Source organism: Ranitomeya variabilis, chromosome 1, assembly GCF_051348905.1.
Source record: "Ranitomeya variabilis isolate aRanVar5 chromosome 1, aRanVar5.hap1, whole genome shotgun sequence".
Taxonomy (NCBI): Eukaryota; Metazoa; Chordata; class Amphibia; order Anura; family Dendrobatidae; genus Ranitomeya; species Ranitomeya variabilis.
This window is the reverse complement of record NC_135232.1, coordinates 912,105,154-912,131,306: the sequence shown is the minus strand read 5'-3', so window position 1 is coordinate 912,131,306 and position 26,153 is coordinate 912,105,154. Positions and strand designations below refer to the sequence as shown.

General features: G+C 47.5%; 75 pseudogenes; all 75 read left to right on the top strand.

Annotated features, from left to right (window-relative positions):
• Positions 1 to 35: 35 nt before the first annotated feature.
• LOC143796307 (U2 spliceosomal RNA) lies at positions 36 to 209 on the top strand (annotated as a pseudogene).
• A 176-nt stretch (positions 210 to 385) lies between these two features.
• On the top strand, positions 386 to 559 carry LOC143795205 (U2 spliceosomal RNA; annotated as a pseudogene).
• A 176-nt stretch (positions 560 to 735) lies between these two features.
• LOC143794100 (U2 spliceosomal RNA) lies at positions 736 to 909 on the top strand (annotated as a pseudogene).
• A 176-nt stretch (positions 910 to 1,085) lies between these two features.
• On the top strand, positions 1,086 to 1,259 carry LOC143795203 (U2 spliceosomal RNA; annotated as a pseudogene).
• A 176-nt stretch (positions 1,260 to 1,435) lies between these two features.
• Positions 1,436 to 1,586, top strand: LOC143796802 (U2 spliceosomal RNA; annotated as a pseudogene).
• A 198-nt stretch (positions 1,587 to 1,784) lies between these two features.
• LOC143796473 (U2 spliceosomal RNA) lies at positions 1,785 to 1,935 on the top strand (annotated as a pseudogene).
• A 198-nt stretch (positions 1,936 to 2,133) lies between these two features.
• On the top strand, positions 2,134 to 2,307 carry LOC143794055 (U2 spliceosomal RNA; annotated as a pseudogene).
• A 176-nt stretch (positions 2,308 to 2,483) lies between these two features.
• Positions 2,484 to 2,657, top strand: LOC143795201 (U2 spliceosomal RNA; annotated as a pseudogene).
• A 176-nt stretch (positions 2,658 to 2,833) lies between these two features.
• On the top strand, positions 2,834 to 3,007 carry LOC143795200 (U2 spliceosomal RNA; annotated as a pseudogene).
• A 176-nt stretch (positions 3,008 to 3,183) lies between these two features.
• Positions 3,184 to 3,357, top strand: LOC143797288 (U2 spliceosomal RNA; annotated as a pseudogene).
• A 176-nt stretch (positions 3,358 to 3,533) lies between these two features.
• LOC143794046 (U2 spliceosomal RNA) lies at positions 3,534 to 3,707 on the top strand (annotated as a pseudogene).
• Positions 3,708 to 3,883: 176 nt separating this feature from the next.
• Positions 3,884 to 4,035, top strand: LOC143796900 (U2 spliceosomal RNA; annotated as a pseudogene).
• Positions 4,036 to 4,233: 198 nt separating this feature from the next.
• Positions 4,234 to 4,407, top strand: LOC143795955 (U2 spliceosomal RNA; annotated as a pseudogene).
• Positions 4,408 to 4,583: 176 nt separating this feature from the next.
• Positions 4,584 to 4,756, top strand: LOC143795584 (U2 spliceosomal RNA; annotated as a pseudogene).
• A 177-nt stretch (positions 4,757 to 4,933) lies between these two features.
• Positions 4,934 to 5,107, top strand: LOC143794563 (U2 spliceosomal RNA; annotated as a pseudogene).
• Positions 5,108 to 5,283: 176 nt separating this feature from the next.
• LOC143794562 (U2 spliceosomal RNA) lies at positions 5,284 to 5,457 on the top strand (annotated as a pseudogene).
• A 176-nt stretch (positions 5,458 to 5,633) lies between these two features.
• On the top strand, positions 5,634 to 5,807 carry LOC143794383 (U2 spliceosomal RNA; annotated as a pseudogene).
• A 176-nt stretch (positions 5,808 to 5,983) lies between these two features.
• On the top strand, positions 5,984 to 6,157 carry LOC143796210 (U2 spliceosomal RNA; annotated as a pseudogene).
• A 176-nt stretch (positions 6,158 to 6,333) lies between these two features.
• LOC143795199 (U2 spliceosomal RNA) lies at positions 6,334 to 6,507 on the top strand (annotated as a pseudogene).
• Positions 6,508 to 6,683: 176 nt separating this feature from the next.
• On the top strand, positions 6,684 to 6,857 carry LOC143797220 (U2 spliceosomal RNA; annotated as a pseudogene).
• A 176-nt stretch (positions 6,858 to 7,033) lies between these two features.
• Positions 7,034 to 7,207, top strand: LOC143796306 (U2 spliceosomal RNA; annotated as a pseudogene).
• A 176-nt stretch (positions 7,208 to 7,383) lies between these two features.
• On the top strand, positions 7,384 to 7,557 carry LOC143795198 (U2 spliceosomal RNA; annotated as a pseudogene).
• Positions 7,558 to 7,733: 176 nt separating this feature from the next.
• On the top strand, positions 7,734 to 7,907 carry LOC143794099 (U2 spliceosomal RNA; annotated as a pseudogene).
• Positions 7,908 to 8,083: 176 nt separating this feature from the next.
• On the top strand, positions 8,084 to 8,257 carry LOC143795197 (U2 spliceosomal RNA; annotated as a pseudogene).
• Positions 8,258 to 8,433: 176 nt separating this feature from the next.
• Positions 8,434 to 8,607, top strand: LOC143795196 (U2 spliceosomal RNA; annotated as a pseudogene).
• Positions 8,608 to 8,783: 176 nt separating this feature from the next.
• Positions 8,784 to 8,957, top strand: LOC143794432 (U2 spliceosomal RNA; annotated as a pseudogene).
• A 176-nt stretch (positions 8,958 to 9,133) lies between these two features.
• On the top strand, positions 9,134 to 9,307 carry LOC143795195 (U2 spliceosomal RNA; annotated as a pseudogene).
• Positions 9,308 to 9,483: 176 nt separating this feature from the next.
• Positions 9,484 to 9,657, top strand: LOC143795194 (U2 spliceosomal RNA; annotated as a pseudogene).
• A 176-nt stretch (positions 9,658 to 9,833) lies between these two features.
• On the top strand, positions 9,834 to 10,007 carry LOC143797085 (U2 spliceosomal RNA; annotated as a pseudogene).
• Positions 10,008 to 10,183: 176 nt separating this feature from the next.
• On the top strand, positions 10,184 to 10,357 carry LOC143796305 (U2 spliceosomal RNA; annotated as a pseudogene).
• Positions 10,358 to 10,533: 176 nt separating this feature from the next.
• On the top strand, positions 10,534 to 10,707 carry LOC143796303 (U2 spliceosomal RNA; annotated as a pseudogene).
• Positions 10,708 to 10,883: 176 nt separating this feature from the next.
• On the top strand, positions 10,884 to 11,057 carry LOC143795193 (U2 spliceosomal RNA; annotated as a pseudogene).
• A 176-nt stretch (positions 11,058 to 11,233) lies between these two features.
• LOC143794098 (U2 spliceosomal RNA) lies at positions 11,234 to 11,407 on the top strand (annotated as a pseudogene).
• A 176-nt stretch (positions 11,408 to 11,583) lies between these two features.
• On the top strand, positions 11,584 to 11,757 carry LOC143795190 (U2 spliceosomal RNA; annotated as a pseudogene).
• Positions 11,758 to 11,933: 176 nt separating this feature from the next.
• LOC143795189 (U2 spliceosomal RNA) lies at positions 11,934 to 12,107 on the top strand (annotated as a pseudogene).
• Positions 12,108 to 12,283: 176 nt separating this feature from the next.
• Positions 12,284 to 12,457, top strand: LOC143794431 (U2 spliceosomal RNA; annotated as a pseudogene).
• A 176-nt stretch (positions 12,458 to 12,633) lies between these two features.
• LOC143795188 (U2 spliceosomal RNA) lies at positions 12,634 to 12,807 on the top strand (annotated as a pseudogene).
• Positions 12,808 to 12,983: 176 nt separating this feature from the next.
• Positions 12,984 to 13,157, top strand: LOC143795187 (U2 spliceosomal RNA; annotated as a pseudogene).
• A 176-nt stretch (positions 13,158 to 13,333) lies between these two features.
• On the top strand, positions 13,334 to 13,507 carry LOC143797084 (U2 spliceosomal RNA; annotated as a pseudogene).
• Positions 13,508 to 13,683: 176 nt separating this feature from the next.
• On the top strand, positions 13,684 to 13,857 carry LOC143796302 (U2 spliceosomal RNA; annotated as a pseudogene).
• Positions 13,858 to 14,033: 176 nt separating this feature from the next.
• On the top strand, positions 14,034 to 14,207 carry LOC143796301 (U2 spliceosomal RNA; annotated as a pseudogene).
• A 176-nt stretch (positions 14,208 to 14,383) lies between these two features.
• On the top strand, positions 14,384 to 14,557 carry LOC143796820 (U2 spliceosomal RNA; annotated as a pseudogene).
• Positions 14,558 to 14,733: 176 nt separating this feature from the next.
• On the top strand, positions 14,734 to 14,907 carry LOC143797219 (U2 spliceosomal RNA; annotated as a pseudogene).
• Positions 14,908 to 15,083: 176 nt separating this feature from the next.
• On the top strand, positions 15,084 to 15,257 carry LOC143796300 (U2 spliceosomal RNA; annotated as a pseudogene).
• Positions 15,258 to 15,433: 176 nt separating this feature from the next.
• On the top strand, positions 15,434 to 15,607 carry LOC143795186 (U2 spliceosomal RNA; annotated as a pseudogene).
• A 176-nt stretch (positions 15,608 to 15,783) lies between these two features.
• On the top strand, positions 15,784 to 15,957 carry LOC143794097 (U2 spliceosomal RNA; annotated as a pseudogene).
• A 176-nt stretch (positions 15,958 to 16,133) lies between these two features.
• Positions 16,134 to 16,307, top strand: LOC143796548 (U2 spliceosomal RNA; annotated as a pseudogene).
• A 176-nt stretch (positions 16,308 to 16,483) lies between these two features.
• Positions 16,484 to 16,657, top strand: LOC143795184 (U2 spliceosomal RNA; annotated as a pseudogene).
• A 176-nt stretch (positions 16,658 to 16,833) lies between these two features.
• Positions 16,834 to 17,007, top strand: LOC143795183 (U2 spliceosomal RNA; annotated as a pseudogene).
• Positions 17,008 to 17,183: 176 nt separating this feature from the next.
• LOC143796299 (U2 spliceosomal RNA) lies at positions 17,184 to 17,357 on the top strand (annotated as a pseudogene).
• A 176-nt stretch (positions 17,358 to 17,533) lies between these two features.
• Positions 17,534 to 17,707, top strand: LOC143795182 (U2 spliceosomal RNA; annotated as a pseudogene).
• A 176-nt stretch (positions 17,708 to 17,883) lies between these two features.
• On the top strand, positions 17,884 to 18,057 carry LOC143797287 (U2 spliceosomal RNA; annotated as a pseudogene).
• Positions 18,058 to 18,233: 176 nt separating this feature from the next.
• LOC143795750 (U2 spliceosomal RNA) lies at positions 18,234 to 18,407 on the top strand (annotated as a pseudogene).
• A 176-nt stretch (positions 18,408 to 18,583) lies between these two features.
• Positions 18,584 to 18,757, top strand: LOC143796819 (U2 spliceosomal RNA; annotated as a pseudogene).
• Positions 18,758 to 18,933: 176 nt separating this feature from the next.
• LOC143797218 (U2 spliceosomal RNA) lies at positions 18,934 to 19,107 on the top strand (annotated as a pseudogene).
• Positions 19,108 to 19,283: 176 nt separating this feature from the next.
• LOC143796298 (U2 spliceosomal RNA) lies at positions 19,284 to 19,457 on the top strand (annotated as a pseudogene).
• A 176-nt stretch (positions 19,458 to 19,633) lies between these two features.
• LOC143795181 (U2 spliceosomal RNA) lies at positions 19,634 to 19,807 on the top strand (annotated as a pseudogene).
• A 176-nt stretch (positions 19,808 to 19,983) lies between these two features.
• Positions 19,984 to 20,157, top strand: LOC143794095 (U2 spliceosomal RNA; annotated as a pseudogene).
• A 176-nt stretch (positions 20,158 to 20,333) lies between these two features.
• On the top strand, positions 20,334 to 20,507 carry LOC143795180 (U2 spliceosomal RNA; annotated as a pseudogene).
• A 176-nt stretch (positions 20,508 to 20,683) lies between these two features.
• On the top strand, positions 20,684 to 20,857 carry LOC143796297 (U2 spliceosomal RNA; annotated as a pseudogene).
• Positions 20,858 to 21,033: 176 nt separating this feature from the next.
• Positions 21,034 to 21,207, top strand: LOC143796117 (U2 spliceosomal RNA; annotated as a pseudogene).
• A 176-nt stretch (positions 21,208 to 21,383) lies between these two features.
• On the top strand, positions 21,384 to 21,557 carry LOC143797321 (U2 spliceosomal RNA; annotated as a pseudogene).
• A 176-nt stretch (positions 21,558 to 21,733) lies between these two features.
• Positions 21,734 to 21,884, top strand: LOC143796801 (U2 spliceosomal RNA; annotated as a pseudogene).
• Positions 21,885 to 22,082: 198 nt separating this feature from the next.
• Positions 22,083 to 22,256, top strand: LOC143794054 (U2 spliceosomal RNA; annotated as a pseudogene).
• Positions 22,257 to 22,432: 176 nt separating this feature from the next.
• Positions 22,433 to 22,606, top strand: LOC143795178 (U2 spliceosomal RNA; annotated as a pseudogene).
• A 176-nt stretch (positions 22,607 to 22,782) lies between these two features.
• Positions 22,783 to 22,956, top strand: LOC143795177 (U2 spliceosomal RNA; annotated as a pseudogene).
• Positions 22,957 to 23,132: 176 nt separating this feature from the next.
• LOC143797286 (U2 spliceosomal RNA) lies at positions 23,133 to 23,306 on the top strand (annotated as a pseudogene).
• A 176-nt stretch (positions 23,307 to 23,482) lies between these two features.
• Positions 23,483 to 23,656, top strand: LOC143801642 (U2 spliceosomal RNA; annotated as a pseudogene).
• Positions 23,657 to 23,832: 176 nt separating this feature from the next.
• LOC143796899 (U2 spliceosomal RNA) lies at positions 23,833 to 23,984 on the top strand (annotated as a pseudogene).
• A 198-nt stretch (positions 23,985 to 24,182) lies between these two features.
• Positions 24,183 to 24,356, top strand: LOC143795954 (U2 spliceosomal RNA; annotated as a pseudogene).
• A 176-nt stretch (positions 24,357 to 24,532) lies between these two features.
• Positions 24,533 to 24,705, top strand: LOC143795582 (U2 spliceosomal RNA; annotated as a pseudogene).
• Positions 24,706 to 24,882: 177 nt separating this feature from the next.
• On the top strand, positions 24,883 to 25,056 carry LOC143794561 (U2 spliceosomal RNA; annotated as a pseudogene).
• Positions 25,057 to 25,232: 176 nt separating this feature from the next.
• Positions 25,233 to 25,406, top strand: LOC143794560 (U2 spliceosomal RNA; annotated as a pseudogene).
• A 176-nt stretch (positions 25,407 to 25,582) lies between these two features.
• LOC143794382 (U2 spliceosomal RNA) lies at positions 25,583 to 25,756 on the top strand (annotated as a pseudogene).
• Positions 25,757 to 25,932: 176 nt separating this feature from the next.
• LOC143796209 (U2 spliceosomal RNA) lies at positions 25,933 to 26,106 on the top strand (annotated as a pseudogene).
• Positions 26,107 to 26,153: the final 47 nt, after the last annotated feature.

Below are 26,153 nucleotides of genomic sequence, written 5' to 3'. Positions count from 1 at the left end.
CTTGGTGCAGCCCAAGTGGAAAACCATTTCTGATCATCTCTTCTCGGCCAAATGGCTCAAGATCAAGCGTAGTGTCTGTTCTTATTAGTTTAATATCTGATACATCCCCTATTTGGGGACCATATATTAAATGGATTTTTGGAACAGGGAGCTGGAAATGGAGCTTGCTTTGTCACACGGAACCTTCACGGGGATGGAGGGTGTGGTTATGCAGATTCAAAACGCGTTGCGCACAGCTTGAACACATGCACACCGCAGAACTGTCATCGACAGATCATCCAGAGTTTCTGGAAATATCTTCCCTGCGGCAATCTTTTGCTACGTCTCCACAGTGGGTGTCGGTTGTAGGCCTTGGTGCGGCCCAAGTGGCAAACCATTTCTGATCATCTCTTCTCGGCCAAATGGCTCAAGATCAAGCGTAGTGTCTGTTCTTATTAGTTTAATATCTGATACGTCCCCTATTTGGGGACCATATATTAAATGGATTTTTGGAACAGGGAGCTGGAAATGGAGCTTGCTTTGTCACACGGAACCTTCACGGGGATGGAGGGTGTGGTTATGCAGATTCAAAACGCGTTGCGCACAGCTTGAACACATGCACACCACAGAACAGTCATCGACAGAGCATCCAGAGTTTCTGGAAATGTCTTCCATGCGGCAATCTTTTGCTATGTCTCCACAGTGGGTGTCGGTTGTAGGCCTTGGTGCGGCCCAAGTGGCAAACCATTTCTGATCATCTCTTCTCGGCCAATTGGCTCAAGATCAAGCGTAGTGTCTGTTCTTATTAGTTTAATATCTGATACGTCCCCTATTTGGGGACCATATATTAAATGGATTTTTGGAACAGGGAGCTGGAAATGGAGCTTGCTTTGTCGCACGGAACCTTCACGGGGATGGAGGGTGTGGTTATGTAGATTCAAAACGCGTTGCGCACAGCTTGAACTCATGCACACCGCAGAACTGTCATCGACAGAGCATCCAGAGTTTCTGGAAATGTCTTCCATGCGGCAATCTTTTGCTACGTCTCCACAGTGGGTGTCGGTTGTAGGCCTTGGTGCGGCCCAAGTGGCAATCCATTTCTGATCATCTCTTCTCGGCCAAATGGCTCAAGATCAAGCGTAGTGTCTGTTCTTATTAGTTTAATATCTGATACGTCCCCTATTTGGGGACCATATATTAAATGGATTTTTGGAACAGGGAGCTGGAAATGGAGCTTGCTTTGTCACACGGAACCTTCACGGGGATGGAGGGTGTGGTTATGCAGATTCAAAACGCGTTGCGCACAGCTTGAACACATGCACACCGCAGAACTGTCATCGACAGATCATCCAGAGTTTCTGGAAATATCTTCCCTGCGGCAATCTTTTGCTACGTCTCCACAGTGGGTGTCGGTTGTAGGCCTTGGTGCGGCCCAAGTGGCAAACCATTTCTGATCATCTCTTCTCGGCCAAATGGCTCAAGATCAAGCGTAGTGTCTGTTCTTATTAGTTTAATATCTGATACGTCCCCTATTTGGGGACCATATATTAAATGGATTTTGGAACAGGGAGCTGGAAATGGAGCTTGCTTTGTCACACGGAACCTTCACGGGGATGGAGGGTGTGGTTATGCAGATTCAAAACGCGTTGCGCACAGCTTGAACACATGCACACCGCAGAACTGTCATCGACAGAGCATTCAGAGTTTCTGGAAATGTCTTCCCTGCGGCAATCTTTTGCTACATCTCCACAGTGGGTGTCGGTTGTAGGCCTTGGTGCGGCCCAAGTGGCAAACCATTTCTGATCATCTCTTCTCGGCCAATTGGCTCAAGATCAAGCGTAGTGTCTGTTCTTATTAGTTTAATATCTGATACGTCCCCTATTTGGGGACCATATATTAAATGGATTTTGGAACAGGGAGCTGGAAATGGAGCTTGCTTTGTCACACGGAACCTTCACGGGGATGGAGGGTGTGGTTATGCAGATTCAAAACGCGTTGCGCACAGCTTGAACACATGCACACCACAGAACAGTCATCGACAGAGCATCCAGAGTTTCTGGAAATGTCTTCCATGCGGCAATCTTTTGCTATGTCTCCACAGTGGGTGTCGGTTGTAGGCCTTGGTGCGGCCCAAGTGGCAAACCATTTCTGATCATCTCTTCTCGGCCAATTGGCTCAAGATCAAGCGTAGTGTCTGTTCTTATTAGTTTAATATCTGATACGTCCCCTATTTGGGGACCATATATTAAATGGATTTTTGGAACAGGGAGCTGGAAATGGAGCTTGCTTTGTCGCACGGAACCTTCACGGGGATGGAGGGTGTGGTTATGCAGATTCAAAACGCGTTGCGCACAGCTTGAACTCATGCACACCGCAGAACTGTCATCGACAGAGCATCCAGAGTTTCTGGAAATGTCTTCCATGCGGCAATCTTTTGTTACGTCTCCACAGTGGGTGTCGGTTGTAGGCCTTGGTGCGGCCCAAGTTGCAAACCATTTCTGATCATCTCTTCTCGGCCAAATGGCTCAAGATCAAGCGTAGTGTCTGTTCTTATTAGTTTAATATCTGATACGTCCCCTATTTGGGGACCATATATTAAATGGATTTTTGGAACAGGGAGCTGGAAATGGAGCTTGCTTTGTCACACGGAACCTTCACGGGGATGGAGGGTGTGGTTATGCAGATTCAAAACGCGTTGCGCACAGCTTGAACACATGCACACCGCAGAACTGTCATCGACAGATCATCCAGAGTTTCTGGAAATGTCTTCCCTGCGGCAATCTTTTGCTACTTCTCCACAGTGGGTGTCGGTTGTAGGCCTTGGTGCGGCCCAAGTGGCAAACCATTTCTGATCATCTCTTCTCGGCCAAATGGCTCAAGATCAAGCGTAGTGTCTGTTCTTATTAGTTTAATATCTGATACGTCCCCTATTTGGGGACCATATATTAAATGGATTTTTGGAACAGGGAGCTGGAAATGGAGCTTGCTTTGTCACACGGAACCTTCACGGGGATGGAGGGTGTGGTTATGCAGATTCAAAACGCGTCGCGCACAGCTTGAACACATGCACACCGCAGAACTGTCACCGATAGAGCATCCAGAGTTTCTGGAAAAGTCTTCCCTGCGGCAATCTTTTGCTACATCTCCACAGTGGGTGTCGGTTGTAGGCCTTTGTGCGGCCCAAGTGGCAAACCATTTCTGATCATCTCTTATCGGCCAAATGGCTCAAGATCAAGCGTAGTGTCTGTTCTTATTAGTTTAATATCTGATACATCCCCTATTTGGGGACCATATATTAAATGGATTTTTGGAACAGGGAGCTGGAAATGGAGCTTGCTTTGTCACACGGAACCTTCACGGGGATGGAGGGTGTGGTTATGCAGATTCAAAACGCGTTGCGCACAGCTTGAACACATGCACACCACAGAACAGTCATCGACAGAGCATCCAGAGTTTCTGGAAATGTCTTCCATGCGGCAATCTTTTGCTATGTCTCCACAGTGGGTGTCGGTTGTAGGCCTTGGTGCGGCCCAAGTGGCAATCCATTTCTGATCATCTCTTCTCGGCCAATTGGCTCAAGATCAAGCGTAGTGTCTGTTCTTATTAGTTTAATATCTGATATGTCCCCTATTTGGGGACCATATATTAAATGGATTTTTGGAACAGGGAGCTGGAAATGGAGCTTGCTTTGTCGCACGGAACCTTCACGGGGATGGAGGGTGTGGTTATGCAGATTCAAAACGCGTTGCGCACAGCTTGAACTCATGCACACCGCAGAACTGTCGTCGACAGAGCATCCAGAGTTTCTGGAAATGTCTTCCCTGCGGCAATCTTTTGCTACGTCTCCACAGTGGGTGTCGGTTGTAGGCCTTGGTGCGGCCCAAGTGGCAAACCATTTTTGATCATCTCTTCTCGGCCAAATGGCTCAAGATGAAGCGTAGTGTCTGTTCTTATTAGTTTAATATCTGATACGTCCCCTATTTGGGGACCATATATTAAATGTATTTTTGGAACAGGGAGCTGGAAATGGAGCTTGCTTTGTCACACGGAACCTTAACGGGGATGGAGGGTGTGGTTATGCAGATTCAAAACGCATTGTGCACAGCTTGAACACATGCACACCGCAGAACTGTTATCGATAGAGCATCCAGAGTTTCTGGAAATGTCTTTCCTGCGGCAATCTTTTGCTACGTCTCCACAGTGGGTGTCGGTTGTAGGCCTTGGTGCGGCCCAAGTGGCAAACCATTTCTGATCATCTCTTCTCGGCCAAATGGCTCAAGATCAAGCGTAGTGTCTGTTCTTATTAGTTTAATATCTGATACGTCCCCTATTTGGGGACCATACATTAAATGGATTTTTGGAACTGGGAGCTGGAAATGGAGCTTGCTTTGTCACACGGAACCTTCACGGGGATGGAGGGTGTGGTTATGCAGATTCAAAACGCGTTGCGCACAGCTTGAACACATGCACACCGCAGAACTGTCATCGACAGAGCATCCAGAGTTTCTGGAAATGTCTTCCCTGCGGCAATCTTTTGCTACGTCTCCACAGTGGATGTCGGTTGTAGGCCTTGGTGCGGCCCAAGTGGCAAACCATTTCTGATCATCTCTTCTCGGCCAAATGGCTCAAGATCAAGCGTAGTGTCTGTTCTTATTAGTTTAATATCTGATACGTCCCCTATTTGGGGACCATATTTTAAATGCATTTTTGGAACAGGGAGCTGGAAATGGAGCTTGCTTTGTTGCACGGAACCTTCACGGGGATGAAGGGTGTGGTTATGCAGATTCAAAACGCGTTGCGCACAGCTTGAACACATGTACACCGCAGAACTGTCATCGACAGAGCATCCAGAGTTTCTGGAAATGTCTTCCCTGCGGCAATCTTTTGCTACGTCTCCACAGTGGGTGTCAGTTGTAGGCCTTGGTGCGGCCCAAGTGGCAAACCATTTCTGATCATCTCTTCTCGGCCAAATGGCTCAAGATCAAGCGTAGTGTCTGTTCTTATTAGTTTAATATCTGATACGTCCCCTATTTGGGGACCATATATTAAATGGATTTTTGGAACAGGGAGATGGAAATGGAGCTTGCTTTGTCACACGGAACCTTCACGGGGATGGAGGGTGTGGTTATGCAGATTCAAAATGCGTTGCGCACAGCTTGAACACATGCACACCGCAGAACTGTCATCGACAGATCATCCAGAGTTTCTGGAAATGTCTTCCCTGCGGCAATCTTTTGCTACTTCTCCACAGTGGGTGTCGGTTGTAGGCCTTGGTGCGGCCCAAGTGGCAAACCATTTCTGATCATCTCTTCTCGGCCAAATGGCTCAAGATCAAGCGTAGTGTCTGTTCTTATTAGTTTAATATCTGATACGTCCCCTATTTGGGGACCATATATTAAATGGATTTTTGGAACAGGGAGATGGAAATGGAGCTTGCTTTGTCACACGGAACCTTCACGGGGATGGAGGGTGTGGTTATGCAGATTCAAAACGCGTTGCGCACAGCTTGAACACATGCACACCGCAGAACTGTCATCGACAGAGCATCCAGAGTTTCTGGAAATGTCTTCCCTGCGGCTATCTTTTGCTACGTCTCCACAGTAAGTGTCGGTTGCAGGCCTTGGTGCGGCCCAAGTGGCAAACCATTTCTGATCATCTCTTCTCGGCCAAATGGCTCAAGATCAAGCGTAGTGTCTGTTCTTATTAGTTTAATAGCTGATACGTCCCCTATTTGGGGACCATATATTAAATGGATTTTTGGAACAGGGAGCTGGAAATGGAGCTTGCTTTGTCGCACGGAACCTTCACGGGGGTGGAGGGTGTGGTTATGCAGATTCAAAACGCTTTGCGCACAGCTTGAACACATGCACACCGCAGAACTGTCATCGACAGATCATCCAGAGTTTCTGGAAATGTCTTCCCTGCGGCAATCTTTTGCTACGTCTCCACAGTGGGTGTCGGTTGTAGGCCTTGGTGCGGCCCAAGTGGCAAACCATTTCTGATCATCTCTTCTCGGCCAAATGGCTCAAGATCAAGCGTAGTGTCTGTTCTTATTAGTTTAATATCTGATACATCCCCTATTTGGGGACCATATATTAAATGTATTTTTGGAACAGGGAGCTGGAAATGGAGCTTGCTTTGTCACACGGAACCTTCACGGGGATGGAGGGTGTGGTTATGCAGATTCAAAACGCGTTGCGCACAGCTTGAACACATGCACACCGCAGAACTGTCATCGACTGATCATCCAGAGTTTCTGGAAATGTCTTCCCTGCGGCAATCTTTTGCTACTTCTCCACAGTGGGTGTTGGTTGTAGGCCTTGGTTCGGCCCAAGTGGCAAACCATTTCTGATCATCTCTTCTCGGCCAAATGGCTCAAGATCAAGCGTAGTGTCTGTTCTTATTAGTTTAATATCTGATACGTCCCCTATTTGGGGACCATATATTAAATGGATTTTTGGAACAGGGAGCTGGAAATGGAGCTTGCTTTGTCACACGGAACCTTCACGGGGATGGAGGGTGTGGTTATGCAGATTCAAAACGCGTTGCGCACAGCTTGAACACATGCACACCGCAGAACTGTCATCGACAGAGCATCCAGAGTTTCTGGAAATGTCTTCCCTGCGGCAATCTTTTGCTACATCTCCACAGTGGGTGTCGGTTGTAGGCCTTGGTGCGGCCCAAGTGGCAAACCATTTCTGATCATCTCTTCTCGGCCAAATGGCTCAAGATCAAGCGTAGTGTCTGTTCTGATTAGTTTAATATCTGATACATCCCCTATTTGGGGACCATATATTAAATGGATTTTTGGAACAGGGAGCTGGAAATGGAGCTTGCTTTGTCACACGGAACCTTCACGGGGATGGAGGGTGTGGTTATGCAGATTCAAAACGCGTTGCGCACAGCTTGAACACATGCACACCGCAGAACTGTCATCGACAGATCATCCAGAGTTTCTGGAAATGTCTTCCCTGCGGCAATCTTTTGCTACATCTCCACAGTGGGTGTCGGTTGTAGGCCTTGGTGCAGCCCAAGTGGAAAACCATTTCTGATCATCTCTTCTCGGCCAAATGGCTCAAGATCAAGCGTAGTGTCTGTTCTTATTAGTTTAATATCTGATACATCCCCTATTTGGGGACCATATATTAAATGGATTTTTGGAACAGGGAGCTGGAAATGGAGCTTGCTTTGTCACACGGAACCTTCACGGGGATGGAGGGTGTGGTTATGCAGATTCAAAACGCGTTGCGCACAGCTTGAACACATGCACACCGCAGAACTGTCATCGACAGATCATCCAGAGTTTCTGGAAATATCTTCCCTGCGGCAATCTTTTGCTACGTCTCCACAGTGGGTGTCGGTTGTAGGCCTTGGTGCGGCCCAAGTGGCAAACCATTTCTGATCATCTCTTCTCGGCCAAATGGCTCAAGATCAAGCGTAGTGTCTGTTCTTATTAGTTTAATATCTGATACGTCCCCTATTTGGGGACCATATATTAAATGGATTTTTGGAACAGGGAGCTGGAAATGGAGCTTGCTTTGTCACACGGAACCTTCACGGGGATGGAGGGTGTGGTTATGCAGATTCAAAACGCGTTGCGCACAGCTTGAACACATGCACACCACAGAACAGTCATCGACAGAGCATCCAGAGTTTCTGGAAATGTCTTCCATGCGGCAATCTTTTGCTATGTCTCCACAGTGGGTGTCGGTTGTAGGCCTTGGTGCGGCCCAAGTGGCAAACCATTTCTGATCATCTCTTCTCGGCCAATTGGCTCAAGATCAAGCGTAGTGTCTGTTCTTATTAGTTTAATATCTGATACGTCCCCTATTTGGGGACCATATATTAAATGGATTTTTGGAACAGGGAGCTGGAAATGGAGCTTGCTTTGTCGCACGGAACCTTCACGGGGATGGAGGGTGTGGTTATGTAGATTCAAAACGCGTTGCGCACAGCTTGAACTCATGCACACCGCAGAACTGTCATCGACAGAGCATCCAGAGTTTCTGGAAATGTCTTCCATGCGGCAATCTTTTGTTACGTCTCCACAGTGGGTGTCGGTTGTAGGCCTTGGTGCGGCCCAAGTTGCAAACCATTTCTGATCATCTCTTCTCGGCCAAATGGCTCAAGATCAAGCGTAGTGTCTGTTCTTATTAGTTTAATATCTGATACGTCCCCTATTTGGGGACCATATATTAAATGGATTTTTGGAACAGGGAGCTGGAAATGGAGCTTGCTTTGTCACACGGAACCTTCACGGGGATGGAGGGTGTGGTTATGCAGATTCAAAACGCGTTGCGCACAGCTTGAACACATGCACACCGCAGAACTGTCATCGACAGATCATCCAGAGTTTCTGGAAATGTCTTCCCTGCGGCAATCTTTTGCTACTTCTCCACAGTGGGTGTCGGTTGTAGGCCTTGGTGCGGCCCAAGTGGCAAACCATTTCTGATCATCTCTTCTCGGCCAAATGGCTCAAGATCAAGCGTAGTGTCTGTTCTTATTAGTTTAATATCTGATACGTCCCCTATTTGGGGACCATATATTAAATGGATTTTTGGAACAGGGAGCTGGAAATGGAGCTTGCTTTGTCACACGGAACCTTCACGGGGATGGAGGGTGTGGTTATGCAGATTCAAAACGCGTCGCGCACAGCTTGAACACATGCACACCGCAGAACTGTCACCGATAGAGCATCCAGAGTTTCTGGAAATGTCTTCCATGCGGCAATCTTTTGTTACGTCTCCACAGTGGGTGTCGGTTGTAGGCCTTGGTGCGGCCCAAGTGGCAATCCATTTCTGATCATCTCTTCTCGGCCAAATGGCTCAAGATCAAGCGTAGTGTCTGTTCTTATTAGTTTAATATCTGATACGTCCCCTATTTGGGGACCATATATTAAATGGATTTTTGGAACAGGGAGCTGGAAATGGAGCTTGCTTTGTCGCACGGAACCTTCACGGGGATGGAGGGTGTGGTTATGTAGATTCAAAACGCGTTGCGCACAGCTTGAACTCATGCACACCGCAGAACTGTCATCGACAGAGCATCCAGAGTTTCTGGAAATGTCTTCCATGCGGCAATCTTTTGTTACGTCTCCACAGTGGATGTCGGTTGTAGGCCTTGGTGCGGCCCAAGTTGCAAACCATTTCTGATCATCTCTTCTCGGCCAAATGGCTCAAGATCAAGCGTAGTGTCTGTTCTTATTAGTTTAATATCTGATACGTCCCCTATTTGGGGACCATATATTAAATGGATTTTTGGAACAGGGAGCTGGAAATGGAGCTTGCTTTGTCACACGGAACCTTCACGGGGATGGAGGGTGTGGTTATGCAGATTCAAAACGCGTTGCGCACAGCTTGAACACATGCACACCGCAGAACTGTCATCGACAGATCATCCAGAGTTTCTGGAAATGTCTTCCCTGCGGCAATCTTTTGCTACTTCTCCACAGTGGGTGTCGGTTGTAGGCCTTGGTGCGGCCCAAGTGGCAAACCATTTCTGATCATCTCTTCTCGGCCAAATGGCTCAAGATCAAGCGTAGTGTCTGTTCTTATTAGTTTAATATCTGATACGTCCCCTATTTGGGGACCATATATTAAATGGATTTTTGGAACAGGGAGCTGGAAATGGAGCTTGCTTTGTCACACGGAACCTTCACGGGGATGGAGGGTGTGGTTATGCAGATTCAAAACGCGTTGCGCACAGCTTGAACACATGCACACCGCAGAACTGTCACCGATAGAGCATCCAGAGTTTCTGGAAAAGTCTTCCCTGCGGCAATCTTTTGCTACATCTCCACAGTGGGTGTCGATTGTAGGCCTTGGTGCGGCCCAAGTGGCAAACCATTTCTGATCATCTCTTATCGGCCAAATGGCTCAAGATCAAGCGTAGTGTCTGTTCTTATTAGTTTAATATCTGATACGTCCCCTATTTGGGGACCATATATTAAATGGATTTTTGGAACAGGGAGCTGGAAATGGAGCTTGCTTTGTCACACGGAACCTTCACGGGGATGGAGGGTGTGGTTATGCAGATTCAAAACGCGTTGCGCACAGCTTGAACACATGCACACCGCAGAACTGTCATCGACAGATCATCCAGAGTTTCTGGAAATGTCTTCCCTGCGGCAATCTTTTGCTACATCTCCACAGTGGGTGTCGGTTGTAGGCCTTGGTGCGGCCCAAGTGGCAAACCATTTCTGATCATCTCTTCTCGGCCAAATGGCTCAAGATCAAGCGTAGTGTCTGTTCTTATTAGTTTAATATCTGATACATCCCCTATTTGGGGACCATATATTAAATGGATTTTTGGAACAGGGAGCTGGAAATGGAGCTTGCTTTGTCACACGGAACCTTCACGGGGATGGAGGGTGTGGTTATGCAGATTCAAAACGCGTTGCGCACAGCTTGAACACATGCACACCGCAGAACTGTCATCGACAGATCATCCAGAGTTTCTGGAAATGTCTTCCCTGCGGCAATCTTTTGCTACATCTCCACACTGGGTGTCGGTTGTAGGCCTTGGTGCAGCCCAAGTGGAAAACCATTTCTGATCATCTCTTCTCGGCCAAATGGCTCAAGATCAAGCGTAGTGTCTGTTCTTATTAGTTTAATATCTGATACATCCCCTATTTGGGGACCATATATTAAATGGATTTTTGGAACAGGGAGCTGGAAATGGAGCTTGCTTTGTCACACGGAACCTTCACGGGGATGGAGGGTGTGGTTATGCAGATTCAAAACGCGTTGCGCACAGCTTGAACACATGCACACCGCAGAACTGTCATCGACAGATCATCCAGAGTTTCTGGAAATATCTTCCCTGCGGCAATCTTTTGCTACGTCTCCACAGTGGGTGTCGGTTGTAGGCCTTGGTGCGGCCCAAGTGGCAAACCATTTCTGATCATCTCTTCTCGGCCAAATGGCTCAAGATCAAGCGTAGTGTCTGTTCTTATTAGTTTAATATCTGATACGTCCCCTATTTGGGGACCATATATTAAATGGATTTTTGGAACAGGGAGCTGGAAATGGAGCTTGCTTTGTCACACGGAACCTTCACGGGGATGGAGGGTGTGGTTATGCAGATTCAAAACGCGTTGCGCACAGCTTGAACACATGCACACCACAGAACAGTCATCGACAGAGCATCCAGAGTTTCTGGAAATGTCTTCCATGCGGCAATATTTTGCTATGTCTCCACAGTGGGTGTCGGTTGTAGGCCTTGGTGCGGCCCAAGTGGCAAACCATTTCTGATCATCTCTTCTCGGCCAATTGGCTCAAGATCAAGCGTAGTGTCTGTTCTTATTAGTTTAATATCTGATACGTCCCCTATTTGGGGACCATATATTAAATGGATTTTTGGAACAGGGAGCTGGAAATGGAGCTTGCTTTGTCGCACGGAACCTTCACGGGGATGGAGGGTGTGGTTATGTAGATTCAAAACGCGTTGTGCACAGCTTGAACTCATGCACACCGCAGAACTGTCATCGACAGAGCATCCAGAGTTTCTGGAAATGTCTTCCATGCGGCAATCTTTTGTTACGTCTCCACAGTGGGTGTCGGTTGTAGGCCTTGGTGCGGCCCAAGTTGCAAACCATTTCTGATCATCTCTTCTCGGCCAAATGGCTCAAGATCAAGCGTAGTGTCTGTTCTTATTAGTTTAATATCTGATACGTCCCCTATTTGGGGACCATATATTAAATGGATTTTTGGAACAGGGAGCTGGAAATGGAGCTTGCTTTGTCACACGGAACCTTCACGGGGATGGAGGGTGTGGTTATGCAGATTCAAAACGCGTTGCGCACAGCTTGAACACATGCACACCGCAGAACTGTCATCGACAGATCATCCAGAGTTTCTGGAAATGTCTTCCCTGCGGCAATCTTTTGCTACTTCTCCACAGTGGGTGTCGGTTGTAGGCCTTGGTGCGGCCCAAGTGGCAAACCATTTCTGATCATCTCTTCTCGGCCAAATGGCTCAAGATCAAGCGTAGTGTCTGTTCTTATTAGTTTAATATCTGATACGTCCCCTATTTGGGGACCATATATTAAATGGATTTTTGGAACAGGGAGCTGGAAATGGAGCTTGCTTTGTCACACGGAACCTTCACGGGGATGGAGGGTGTGGTTATGCAGATTCAAAACGCGTCGCGCACAGCTTGAACACATGCACACCGCAGAACTGTCACCGATAGAGCATCCAGAGTTTCTGGAAATGTCTTCCATGCGGCAATCTTTTGTTACGTCTCCACAGTGGGTGTCGGTTGTAGGCCTTGGTGCGGCCCAAGTGGCAATCCATTTCTGATCATCTCTTCTCGGCCAAATGGCTCAAGATCAAGCGTAGTGTCTGTTCTTATTAGTTTAATATCTGATACGTCCCCTATTTGGGGACCATATATTAAATGGATTTTTGGAACAGGGAGCTGGAAATGGAGCTTGCTTTGTCGCACGGAACCTTCACGGGGATGGAGGGTGTGGTTATGTAGATTCAAAACGCGTTGCGCACAGCTTGAACTCATGCACACCGCAGAACTGTCATCGACAGAGCATCCAGAGTTTCTGGAAATGTCTTCCATGCGGCAATCTTTTGTTACGTCTCCACAGTGGATGTCGGTTGTAGGCCTTGGTGCGGCCCAAGTTGCAAACCATTTCTGATCATCTCTTCTCGGCCAAATGGCTCAAGATCAAGCGTAGTGTCTGTTCTTATTAGTTTAATATCTGATACGTCCCCTATTTGGGGACCATATATTAAATGGATTTTTGGAACAGGGAGCTGGAAATGGAGCTTGCTTTGTCACACGGAACCTTCACGGGGATGGAGGGTGTGGTTATGCAGATTCAAAACGCGTTGCGCACAGCTTGAACACATGCACACCGCAGAACTGTCATCGACAGATCATCCAGAGTTTCTGGAAATGTCTTCCCTGCGGCAATCTTTTGCTACTTCTCCACAGTGGGTGTCGGTTGTAGGCCTTGGTGCGGCCCAAGTGGCAAACCATTTCTGATCATCTCTTCTCGGCCAAATGGCTCAAGATCAAGCGTAGTGTCTGTTCTTATTAGTTTAATATCTGATACGTCCCCTATTTGGGGACCATATATTAAATGGATTTTTGGAACAGGGAGCTGGAAATGGAGCTTGCTTTGTCACACGGAACCTTCACGGGGATGGAGGGTGTGGTTATGCAGATTCAAAACGCGTTGCGCACAGCTTGAACACATGCACACCGCAGAACTGTCACCGATAGAGCATCCAGAGTTTCTGGAAAAGTCTTCCCTGCGGCAATCTTTTGCTACATCTCCACAGTGGGTGTCGATTGTAGGCCTTGGTGCGGCCCAAGTGGCAAACCATTTCTGATCATCTCTTATCGGCCAAATGGCTCAAGATCAAGCGTAGTGTCTGTTCTTATTAGTTTAATATCTGATACGTCCCCTATTTGGGGACCATATATTAAATGGATTTTTGGAACAGGGAGCTGGAAATGGAGCTTGCTTTGTCACACGGAACCTTCACGGGGATGGAGGGTGTGGTTATGCAGATTCAAAACGCGTTGCGCACAGCTTGAACACATGCACACCGCAGAACTGTCATCGACAGATCATCCAGAGTTTCTGGAAATGTCTTCCCTGCGGCAATCTTTTGCTACATCTCCACAGTGGGTGTCGGTTGTAGGCCTTGGTGCGGCCCAAGTGGCAAACCATTTCTGATCATCTCTTCTCGGCCAAATGGCTCAAGATCAAGCGTAGTGTCTGTTCTTATTAGTTTAATATCTGATACATCCCCTATTTGGGGACCATATATTAAATGGATTTTTGGAACAGGGAGCTGGAAATGGAGCTTGCTTTGTCACACGGAACCTTCACGGGGATGGAGGGTGTGGTTATGCAGATTCAAAACGCGTTGCGCACAGCTTGAACACATGCACACCGCAGAACTGTCATCGACAGATCATCCAGAGTTTCTGGAAATATCTTCCCTGCGGCAATCTTTTGCTACGTCTCCACAGTGGGTGTCGGTTGTAGGCCTTGGTGCGGCCCAAGTGGCAAACCATTTCTGATCATCTCTTCTCGGCCAAATGGCTCAAGATCAAGCGTAGTGTCTGTTCTTATTAGTTTAATATCTGATACATCCCCTATTTGGGGACCATATATTAAATGGATTTTTGGAACAGGGAGCTGGAAATGGAGCTTGCTTTGTCACACGGAACCTTCACGGGGATGGAGGGTGTGGTTATGCAGATTCAAAACGCGTTGCGCACAGCTTGAACACATGCACACCGCAGAACTGTCATCGATAGAGCATCCAGAGTTTCTGGAAATGTCTTCCCTGCGGCAATCTTTTGCTACGTCTCCACAGTGGGTGTCGGTTGTAGGCCTTGGTGCGGCCCAAGTGGCAAACCATTTCTGATCATCTCTTCTTGGCCACATAGCTCAAGATCAAGCGTAGTGTCTGTTCTTATTAGTTTAATATCTGATACGTCCCCTATTTGGGGACCATATATTAAATGGATTTTTGGAACAGGGAGCTGGAAATGGAGCTTGCTTTGTCACACGGAACCTTCACGGGGATGGAGGGTGTGGTTATGCAGATTCAAAACGCGTTGCGCACAGCTTGAACACATGCACACCGCAGAACTGTCATCGACAGAGCATCCAGAGTTTCTGGAAATGTCTTCCCTGCGGCAATCTTTTGCTACATCTCCACAGTGGGTGTCGGTTGTAGGCCTTGGTGCGGCCCAAGTGGCAAACCATTTCTGATCATCTCTTCTCGGCCAAATGGCTCAAGATCAAGCGTAGTGTCTGTTCTGATTAGTTTAATATCTGATACATCCCCTATTTGGGGACCATATATTAAATGGATTTTTGGAACAGGGAGCTGGAAATGGAGCTTGCTTTGTCACACGGAACCTTCACGGGGATGGAGGGTGTGGTTATGCAGATTCAAAACGCGTTGCGCACAGCTTGAACACATGCACACCGCAGAACTGTCATCGACAGATCATCCAGAGTTTCTGGAAATGTCTTCCCTGCGGCAATCTTTTGCTACATCTCCACAGTGGGTGTCGGTTGTAGGCCTTGGTGCAGCCCAAGTGGAAAACCATTTCTGATCATCTCTTCTCGGCCAAATGGCTCAAGATCAAGCGTAGTGTCTGTTCTTATTAGTTTAATATCTGATACATCCCCTATTTGGGGACCATATATTAAATGGATTTTTGGAACAGGGAGCTGGAAATGGAGCTTGCTTTGTCACACGGAACCTTCACGGGGATGGAGGGTGTGGTTATGCAGATTCAAAACGCGTTGCGCACAGCTTGAACACATGCACACCGCAGAACTGTCATCGACAGATCATCCAGAGTTTCTGGAAATATCTTCCCTGCGGCAATCTTTTGCTACGTCTCCACAGTGGGTGTCGGTTGTAGGCCTTGGTGCGGCCCAAGTGGCAAACCATTTCTGATCATCTCTTCTCGGCCAAATGGCTCAAGATCAAGCGTAGTGTCTGTTCTTATTAGTTTAATATCTGATACGTCCCCTATTTGGGGACCATATATTAAATGGATTTTTGGAACAGGGAGCTGGAAATGGAGCTTGCTTTGTCACACGGAACCTTCACGGGGATGGAGGGTGTGGTTATGCAGATTCAAAACGCGTTGCGCACAGCTTGAACACATGCACACCACAGAACAGTCATCGACAGAGCATCCAGAGTTTCTGGAAATGTCTTCCATGCGGCAATCTTTTGCTATGTCTCCACAGTGGGTGTCGGTTGTAGGCCTTGGTGCGGCCCAAGTGGCAAACCATTTCTGATCATCTCTTCTCGGCCAATTGGCTCAAGATCAAGCGTAGTGTCTGTTCTTATTAGTTTAATATCTGATACGTCCCCTATTTGGGGACCATATATTAAATGGATTTTTGGAACAGGGAGCTGGAAATGGAGCTTGCTTTGTCGCACGGAACCTTCACGGGGATGGAGGGTGTGGTTATGTAGATTCAAAACGCGTTGCGCACAGCTTGAACTCATGCACACCGCAGAACTGTCATCGACAGAGCATCCAGAGTTTCTGGAAATGTCTTCCATGCGGCAATCTTTTGTTACGTCTCCACAGTGGGTGTCGGTTGTAGGCCTTGGTGCGGCCCAAGTTGCAAACCATTTCTGATCATCTCTTCTCGGCCAAATGGCTCAAGATCAAGCGTATTGTCTGTTCTTATTAGTTTAATATCTGATACGTCCCCTATTTGGGGACCATATATTAAATGGATTTTTGGAACAGGGAGCTGGAAATGGAGCTTGCTTTGTCACACGGAACCTTCACGGGGATGGAGGGTGTGGTTATGCAGATTCAAAACGCGTTGCGCACAGCTTGAACACATGCACACCGCAGAACTGTCATCGACAGATCATCCAGAGTTTCTGGAAATGTCTTCCCTGCGGCAATCTTTTGCTACTTCTCCACAGTGGGTGTCGGTTGTAGGCCTTGGTGCGGCCCAAGTGGCAAACCATTTCTGATCATCTCTTCTCGGCCAAATGGCTCAAGATCAAGCGTAGTGTCTGTTCTTATTAGTTTAATATCTGATACGTCCCCTATTTGGGGACCATATATTAAATGGATTTTTGGAACAGGGAGCTGGAAATGGAGCTTGCTTTGTCACACGGAACCTTCACGGGGATGGAGGGTGTGGTTATGCAGATTCAAAACGCGTCACGCACAGCTTGAACACATGCACACCGCAGAACTGTCACCGATAGAGCATCCAGAGTTTCTGGAAATGTCTTCCATGCGGCAATCTTTTGTTACGTCTCCACAGTGGGTGTCGGTTGTAGGCCTTGGTGCGGCCCAAGTGGCAATCCATTTCTGATCATCTCTTCTCGGCCAAATGGCTCAAGATCAAGCGTAGTGTCTGTTCTTATTAGTTTAATATCTGATACGTCCCCTATTTGGGGACCATATATTAAATGGATTTTTGGAACAGGGAGCTGGAAATGGAGCTTGCTTTGTCACACGGAACCTTCACGGGGATGGAGGGTGTGGTTATGCAGATTCAAAACGCGTTGCGCACAGCTTGAACACATGCACACCGCAGAACTGTCATCGACAGATCATCCAGAGTTTCTGGAAATATCTTCCCTTCGGCAATCTTTTGCTACGTCTCCACAGTGGGTGTCGGTTGTAGGCCTTGGTGCGGCCCAAGTGGCAAACCATTTCTGATCATCTCTTCTCGGCCAAATGGCTCAAGATCAAGCGTAGTGTCTGTTCTTATTAGTTTAATATCTGATACATCCCCTATTTGGGGACCATATATTAAATGGATTTTTGGAACAGGGAGCTGGAAATGGAGCTTGCTTTGTCACACGGAACCTTCACGGGGATGGAGGGTGTGGTTATGCAGATTCAAAACGCGTTGCGCACAGCTTGAACACATGCACACCGCAGAACTGTCATCGACAGATCATCCAGAGTTTCTGGAAATGTCTTCCCTGCGGCAATCTTTTGCTACTTCTCCACAGTGGGTGTCGGTTGTAGGCCTTGGTGCGGCCCAAGTGGCAAACCATTTCTGATCATCTCTTCTCGGCCAAATGGCTCAAGATCAAGCGTAGTGTCTGTTCTTATTAGTTTAATATCTGATACGTCCCCTATTTGGGGACCATATATTAAATGGATTTTTGGAACAGGGAGCTGGAAATGGAGCTTGCTTTGTCACACGGAACCTTCACGGGGATGGAGGGTGTGGTTATGCAGATTCAAAACGCGTCGCGCACAGCTTGAACACATGCACACCGCAGAACTGTCACCGATAGAGCATCCAGAGTTTCTGGAAAAGTCTTCCCTGCGGCAATCTTTTGCTACATCTCCACAGTGGGTGTCGGTTGTAGGCCTTTGTGCGGCCCAAGTGGCAAACCATTTCTGATCATCTCTTATCGGCCAAATGGCTCAAGATCAAGCGTAGTGTCTGTTCTTATTAGTTTAATATCTGATACATCCCCTATTTGGGGACCATATATTAAATGGATTTTTGGAACAGGGAGCTGGAAATGGAGCTTGCTTTGTCACACGGAACCTTCACGGGGATGGAGGGTGTGGTTATGCAGATTCAAAACGCGTTGCGCACAGCTTGAACACATGCACACCACAGAACAGTCATCGACAGAGCATCCAGAGTTTCTGGAAATGTCTTCCATGCGGCAATCTTTTGCTATGTCTCCACAGTGGGTGTCGGTTGTAGGCCTTGGTGCGGCCCAAGTGGCAATCCATTTCTGATCATCTCTTCTCGGCCAATTGGCTCAAGATCAAGCGTAGTGTCTGTTCTTATTAGTTTAATATCTGATACATCCCCTATTTGGGGACCATATATTAAATGGATTTTTGGAACAGGGAGCTGGAAATGGAGCTTGCTTTGTCACACGGAACCTTCACGGGGATGGAGGGTGTGGTTATGCAGATTCAAAACGCGTTGCGCACAGCTTGAACACATGCACACCGCAGAACTGTCATCTACAGATCATCCAGAGTTTCTGGAAATGTCTTCCCTGCGGCAATCTTTTGCTACATCTCCACAGTGGGTGTCGGTTGTAGGCCTTGGTGCGGCCCAAGTGGCAAACCATTTCTGATCATCTCTTCTTGGCCACATAGCTCAAGATCAAGCGTAGTGTCTGTTCTTATTAGTTTAATATCTGATACGTCCCCTATTTGGGGACCATATATTAAATGGATTTTTGGAACAGGGAGCTGGAAATGGAGCTTGCTTTGTCACACGGAACCTTCACGGGGATGGAGGGTGTGGTTATGCAGATTCAAAACGCGTTGCGCACAGCTTGAACACATGCACACCGCAGAACTGTCATCGACAGAGCATCCAGAGTTTCTGGAAATGTCTTCCCTGCGGCAATCTTTTGCTACATCTCCACAGTGGGTGTCGGTTGTAGGCCTTGGTGCGGCCCAAGTGGCAAACCATTTCTGATCATCTCTTCTCGGCCAAATGGCTCAAGATCAAGCGTAGTGTCTGTTCTGATTAGTTTAATATCTGATACATCCCCTATTTGGGGACCATATATTAAATGGATTTTTGGAACAGGGAGCTGGAAATGGAGCTTGCTTTGTCACACGGAACCTTCACGGGGATGGAGGGTGTGGTTATGCAGATTCAAAACGCGTTGCGCACAGCTTGAACACATGCACACCGCAGAACTGTCATCGACAGATCATCCAGAGTTTCTGGAAATGTCTTCCCTGCGGCAATCTTTTGCTACATCTCCACAGTGGGTGTCGGTTGTAGGCCTTGGTGCAGCCCAAGTGGAAAACCATTTCTGATCATCTCTTCTCGGCCAAATGGCTCAAGATCAAGCGTAGTGTCTGTTCTTATTAGTTTAATATCTGATACATCCCCTATTTGGGGACCATATATTAAATGGATTTTTGGAACAGGGAGCTGGAAATGGAGCTTGCTTTGTCACACGGAACCTTCACGGGGATGGAGGGTGTGGTTATGCAGATTCAAAACGCGTTGCGCACAGCTTGAACACATGCACACCGCAGAACTGTCATCGACAGATCATCCAGAGTTTCTGGAAATATCTTCCCTGCGGCAATCTTTTGCTACGTCTCCACAGTGGGTGTCGGTTGTAGGCCTTGGTGCGGCCCAAGTGGCAAACCATTTCTGATCATCTCTTCTCGGCCAAATGGCTCAAGATCAAGCGTAGTGTCTGTTCTTATTAGTTTAATATCTGATACGTCCCCTATTTGGGGACCATATATTAAATGGATTTTTGGAACAGGGAGCTGGAAATGGAGCTTGCTTTGTCACACGGAACCTTCACGGGGATGGAGGGTGTGGTTATGCAGATTCAAAACGCGTTGCGCACAGCTTGAACACATGCACACCACAGAACAGTCATCGACAGAGCATCCAGAGTTTCTGGAAATGTCTTCCATGCGGCAATCTTTTGCTATGTCTCCACAGTGGGTGTCGGTTGTAGGCCTTGGTGCGGCCCAAGTGGCAAACCATTTCTGATCATCTCTTCTCGGCCAATTGGCTCAAGATCAAGCGTAGTGTCTGTTCTTATTAGTTTAATATCTGATACGTCCCCTATTTGGGGACCATATATTAAATGGATTTTTGGAACAGGGAGCTGGAAATGGAGCTTGCTTTGTCGCACGGAACCTTCACGGGGATGGAGGGTGTGGTTATGTAGATTCAAAACGCGTTGCGCACAGCTTGAACTCATGCACACCGCAGAACTGTCATCGACAGAGCATCCAGAGTTTCTGGAAATGTCTTCCATGCGGCAATCTTTTGCTACGTCTCCACAGTGGGTGTCGGTTGTAGGCCTTGGTGCGGCCCAAGTGGCAATCCATTTCTGATCATCTCTTCTCGGCCAAATGGCTCAAGATCAAGCGTAGTGTCTGTTCTTATTAGTTTAATATCTGATACGTCCCCTATTTGGGGACCATATATTAAATGGATTTTTGGAACAGGGAGCTGGAAATGGAGCTTGCTTTGTCACACGGAACCTTCACGGGGATGGAGGGTGTGGTTATGCAGATTCAAAACGCGTTGCGCACAGCTTGAACACATGCACACCGCAGAACTGTCATCGACAGATCATCCAGAGTTTCTGGAAATATCTTCCCTGCGGCAATCTTTTGCTACGTCTCCACAGTGGGTGTCGGTTGTAGGCCTTGGTGCGGCCCAAGTGGCAAACCATTTCTGATCATCTCTTCTCGGCCAAATGGCTCAAGATCAAGCGTAGTGTCTGTTCTTATTAGTTTAATATCTGATACATCCCCTATTTGGGGACCATATATTAAATGGATTTTTGGAACAGGGAGCTGGAAATGGAGCTTGCTTTGTCACACGGAACCTTCACGGGGATGGAGGGTGTGGTTATGCAGATTCAAAACGCGTTGCGCACAGCTTGAACACATGCACACCGCAGAACTGTCATCGACAGATCATCCAGAGTTTCTGGAAATGTCTTCCCTGCGGCAATCTTTTGCTACGTCTCCACAGTGGGTGTCGGTTGTAGACCTTGGTGCGGCCCAAGTGGCAAACCATTTCTGATCATCTCTTCTCGGCCAAATGGCTCAAGATCAAGCGTAGTGTCTGTTCTTATTAGTTTAATATCTGATACATCCCCTATTTGGGGACCATATATTAAATGGATTTTTGGAACAGGGAGATGGAAATGGAGCTTGCTTTGTCACACGGAACCTTCACGGGGATGGAGGGTGTGGTTATGCAGATTCAAAACGCGTTGCGCACAGCTTGAACACATGCACACCGCAGAACTGTCATCGACAGATCATCCAGAGTTTCTGGAAATGTCTTCCCTGCGGCAATCTTTTGCTACGTCTCCACAGTGGGTGTCGGTTGTAGGCCTTGGTGCGGCCTAAGTGGCAAACCATTTCTGATCATCTCTTCTTGGCCACATAGCTCAAGATCAAGCGTAGTGTCTGTTCTTATTAGTTTAGTATCTGATACGTCCCCTATTTGGGGACCATATATGAAATGGATTTTTGGAACAGGGAGCTGGAAATGGAGCTTGCTTTGTCACACGGAACCTTCACGGGGATGGAGGGTGTGGTTATGCAGATTCAAAACGCGTTGCGCACAGCTTGAACACATGCACACCGCAGAACTGTCATCGACAGAGCATTCAGAGTTTCTGGAAATGTCTTCCCTGCGGCAATCTTTTGCTACATCTCCACAGTGGGTGTCGGTTGTAGGCCTTGGTGCGGCCCAAGTGGCAAACCATTTCTGATCATCTCTTCTCGGCCAAATGGCTCAAGATCAAGCGTAGTGTCTGTTCTTATTAGTTTAATATCTGATACGTCCCCTATTTGGGGACCATATATTAAATGGATTTTGGAACAGGGAGCTGGAAATGGAGCTTGCTTTGTCACACGGAACCTTCACGGGGATGGAGGGTGTGGTTATGCAGATTCAAAACGCGTTGCGCACAGCTTGAACACATGCACACCACAGAACAGTCATCGACAGAGCATCCAGAGTTTCTGGAAATGTCTTCCATGCGGCAATCTTTTGCTATGTCTCCACAGTGGGTGTCGGTTGTAGGCCTTGGTGCGGCCCAAGTGGCAAACCATTTCTGATCATCTCTTCTCGGCCAATTGGCTCAAGATCAAGCGTAGTGTCTGTTCTTATTAGTTTAATATCTGATACGTCCCCTATTTGGGGACCATATATTAAATGGATTTTTGGAACAGGGAGCTGGAAATGGAGCTTGCTTTGTCGCACGGAACCTTCACGGGGATGGAGGGTGTGGTTATGCAGATTCAAAACGCGTTGCGCACAGCTTGAACTCATGCACACCGCAGAACTGTCATCGACAGAGCATCCAGAGTTTCTGGAAATGTCTTCCATGCGGCAATCTTTTGTTACGTCTCCACAGTGGGTGTCGGTTGTAGGCCTTGGTGCGGCCCAAGTTGCAAACCATTTCTGATCATCTCTTCTCGGCCAAATGGCTCAAGATCAAGCGTAGTGTCTGTTCTTATTAGTTTAATATCTGATACGTCCCCTATTTGGGGACCATATATTAAATGGATTTTTGGAACAGGGAGCTGGAAATGGAGCTTGCTTTGTCACACGGAACCTTCACGGGGATGGAGGGTGTGGTTATGCAGATTCAAAACGCGTTGCGCACAGCTTGAACACATGCACACCGCAGAACTGTCATCGACAGATCATCCAGAGTTTCTGGAAATGTCTTCCCTGCGGCAATCTTTTGCTACTTCTCCACAGTGGGTGTCGGTTGTAGGCCTTGGTGCGGCCCAAGTGGCAAACCATTTCTGATCATCTCTTCTCGGCCAAATGGCTCAAGATCAAGCGTAGTGTCTGTTCTTATTAGTTTAATATCTGATACGTCCCCTATTTGGGGACCATATATTAAATGGATTTTTGGAACAGGGAGCTGGAAATGGAGCTTGCTTTGTCACACGGAACCTTCACGGGGATGGAGGGTGTGGTTATGCAGATTCAAAACGCGTCGCGCACAGCTTGAACACATGCACACCGCAGAACTGTCACCGATAGAGCATCCAGAGTTTCTGGAAAAGTCTTCCCTGCGGCAATCTTTTGCTACATCTCCACAGTGGGTGTCGGTTGTAGGCCTTTGTGCGGCCCAAGTGGCAAACCATTTCTGATCATCTCTTATCGGCCAAATGGCTCAAGATCAAGCGTAGTGTCTGTTCTTATTAGTTTAATATCTGATACATCCCCTATTTGGGGACCATATATTAAATGGATTTTTGGAACAGGGAGCTGGAAATGGAGCTTGCTTTGTCACACGGAACCTTCACGGGGATGGAGGGTGTGGTTATGCAGATTCAAAACGCGTTGCGCACAGCTTGAACACATGCACACCACAGAACAGTCATCGACAGAGCATCCAGAGTTTCTGGAAATGTCTTCCATGCGGCAATCTTTTGCTATGTCTCCACAGTGGGTGTCGGTTGTAGGCCTTGGTGCGGCCCAAGTGGCAATCCATTTCTGATCATCTCTTCTCGGCCAATTGGCTCAAGATCAAGCGTAGTGTCTGTTCTTATTAGTTTAATATCTGATATGTCCCCTATTTGGGGACCATATATTAAATGGATTTTTGGAACAGGGAGCTGGAAATGGAGCTTGCTTTGTCGCACGGAACCTTCACGGGGATGGAGGGTGTGGTTATGCAGATTCAAAACGCGTTGCGCACAGCTTGAACTCATGCACACCGCAGAACTGTCGTCGACAGAGCATCCAGAGTTTCTGGAAATGTCTTCCCTGCGGCAATCTTTTGCTACGTCTCCACAGTGGGTGTCGGTTGTAGGCCTTGGTGCGGCCCAAGTGGCAAACCATTTTTGATCATCTCTTCTCGGCCAAATGGCTCAAGATGAAGCGTAGTGTCTGTTCTTATTAGTTTAATATCTGATACGTCCCCTATTTGGGGACCATATATTAAATGTATTTTTGGAACAGGGAGCTGGAAATGGAGCTTGCTTTGTCACACGGAACCTTAACGGGGATGGAGGGTGTGGTTATGCAGATTCAAAACGCATTGTGCACAGCTTGAACACATGCACACCGCAGAACTGTTATCGATAGAGCATCCAGAGTTTCTGGAAATGTCTTTCCTGCGGCAATCTTTTGCTACGTCTCCACAGTGGGTGTCGGTTGTAGGCCTTGGTGCGGCCCAAGTGGCAAACCATTTCTGATCATCTCTTCTCGGCCAAATGGCTCAAGATCAAGCGTAGTGTCTGTTCTTATTAGTTTAATATCTGATACGTCCCCTATTTGGGGACCATACATTAAATGGATTTTTGGAACTGGGAGCTGGAAATGGAGCTTGCTTTGTCACACGGAACCTTCACGGGGATGGAGGGTGTGGTTATGCAGATTCAAAACGCGTTGCGCACAGCTTGAACACATGCACACCGCAGAACTGTCATCGACAGAGCATCCAGAGTTTCTGGAAATGTCTTCCCTGCGGCAATCTTTTGCTACGTCTCCACAGTGGATGTCGGTTGTAGGCCTTGGTGCGGCCCAAGTGGCAAACCATTTCTGATCATCTCTTCTCGGCCAAATGGCTCAAGATCAAGCGTAGTGTCTGTTCTTATTAGTTTAATATCTGATACGTCCCCTATTTGGGGACCATATTTTAAATGCATTTTTGGAACAGGGAGCTGGAAATGGAGCTTGCTTTGTTGCACGGAACCTTCACGGGGATGAAGGGTGTGGTTATGCAGATTCAAAACGCGTTGCGCACAGCTTGAACACATGTACACCGCAGAACTGTCATCGACAGAGCATCCAGAGTTTCTGGAAATGTCTTCCCTGCGGCAATCTTTTGCTACGTCTCCACAGTGGGTGTCAGTTGTAGGCCTTGGTGCGGCCCAAGTGGCAAACCATTTCTGATCATCTCTTCTCGGCCAAATGGCTCAAGATCAAGCGTAGTGTCTGTTCTTATTAGTTTAATATCTGATACGTCCCCTATTTGGGGACCATATATTAAATGGATTTTTGGAACAGGGAGATGGAAATGGAGCTTGCTTTGTCACACGGAACCTTCACGGGGATGGAGGGTGTGGTTATGCAGATTCAAAATGCGTTGCGCACAGCTTGAACACATGCACACCGCAGAACTGTCATCGACAGATCATCCAGAGTTTCTGGAAATGTCTTCCCTGCGGCAATCTTTTGCTACTTCTCCACAGTGGGTGTCGGTTGTAGGCCTTGGTGCGGCCCAAGTGGCAAACCATTTCTGATCATCTCTTCTCGGCCAAATGGCTCAAGATCAAGCGTAGTGTCTGTTCTTATTAGTTTAATATCTGATACGTCCCCTATTTGGGGACCATATATTAAATGGATTTTTGGAACAGGGAGATGGAAATGGAGCTTGCTTTGTCACACGGAACCTTCACGGGGATGGAGGGTGTGGTTATGCAGATTCAAAACGCGTTGCGCACAGCTTGAACACATGCACACCGCAGAACTGTCATCGACAGAGCATCCAGAGTTTCTGGAAATGTCTTCCCTGCGGCTATCTTTTGCTACGTCTCCACAGTAAGTGTCGGTTGCAGGCCTTGGTGCGGCCCAAGTGGCAAACCATTTCTGATCATCTCTTCTCGGCCAAATGGCTCAAGATCAAGCGTAGTGTCTGTTCTTATTAGTTTAATAGCTGATACGTCCCCTATTTGGGGACCATATATTAAATGGATTTTTGGAACAGGGAGCTGGAAATGGAGCTTGCTTTGTCGCACGGAACCTTCACGGGGGTGGAGGGTGTGGTTATGCAGATTCAAAACGCTTTGCGCACAGCTTGAACACATGCACACCGCAGAACTGTCATCGACAGATCATCCAGAGTTTCTGGAAATGTCTTCCCTGCGGCAATCTTTTGCTACGTCTCCACAGTGGGTGTCGGTTGTAGGCCTTGGTGCGGCCCAAGTGGCAAACCATTTCTGATCATCTCTTCTCGGCCAAATGGCTCAAGATCAAGCGTAGTGTCTGTTCTTATTAGTTTAATATCTGATACATCCCCTATTTGGGGACCATATATTAAATGTATTTTTGGAACAGGGAGCTGGAAATGGAGCTTGCTTTGTCACACGGAACCTTCACGGGGATGGAGGGTGTGGTTATGCAGATTCAAAACGCGTTGCGCACAGCTTGAACACATGCACACCGC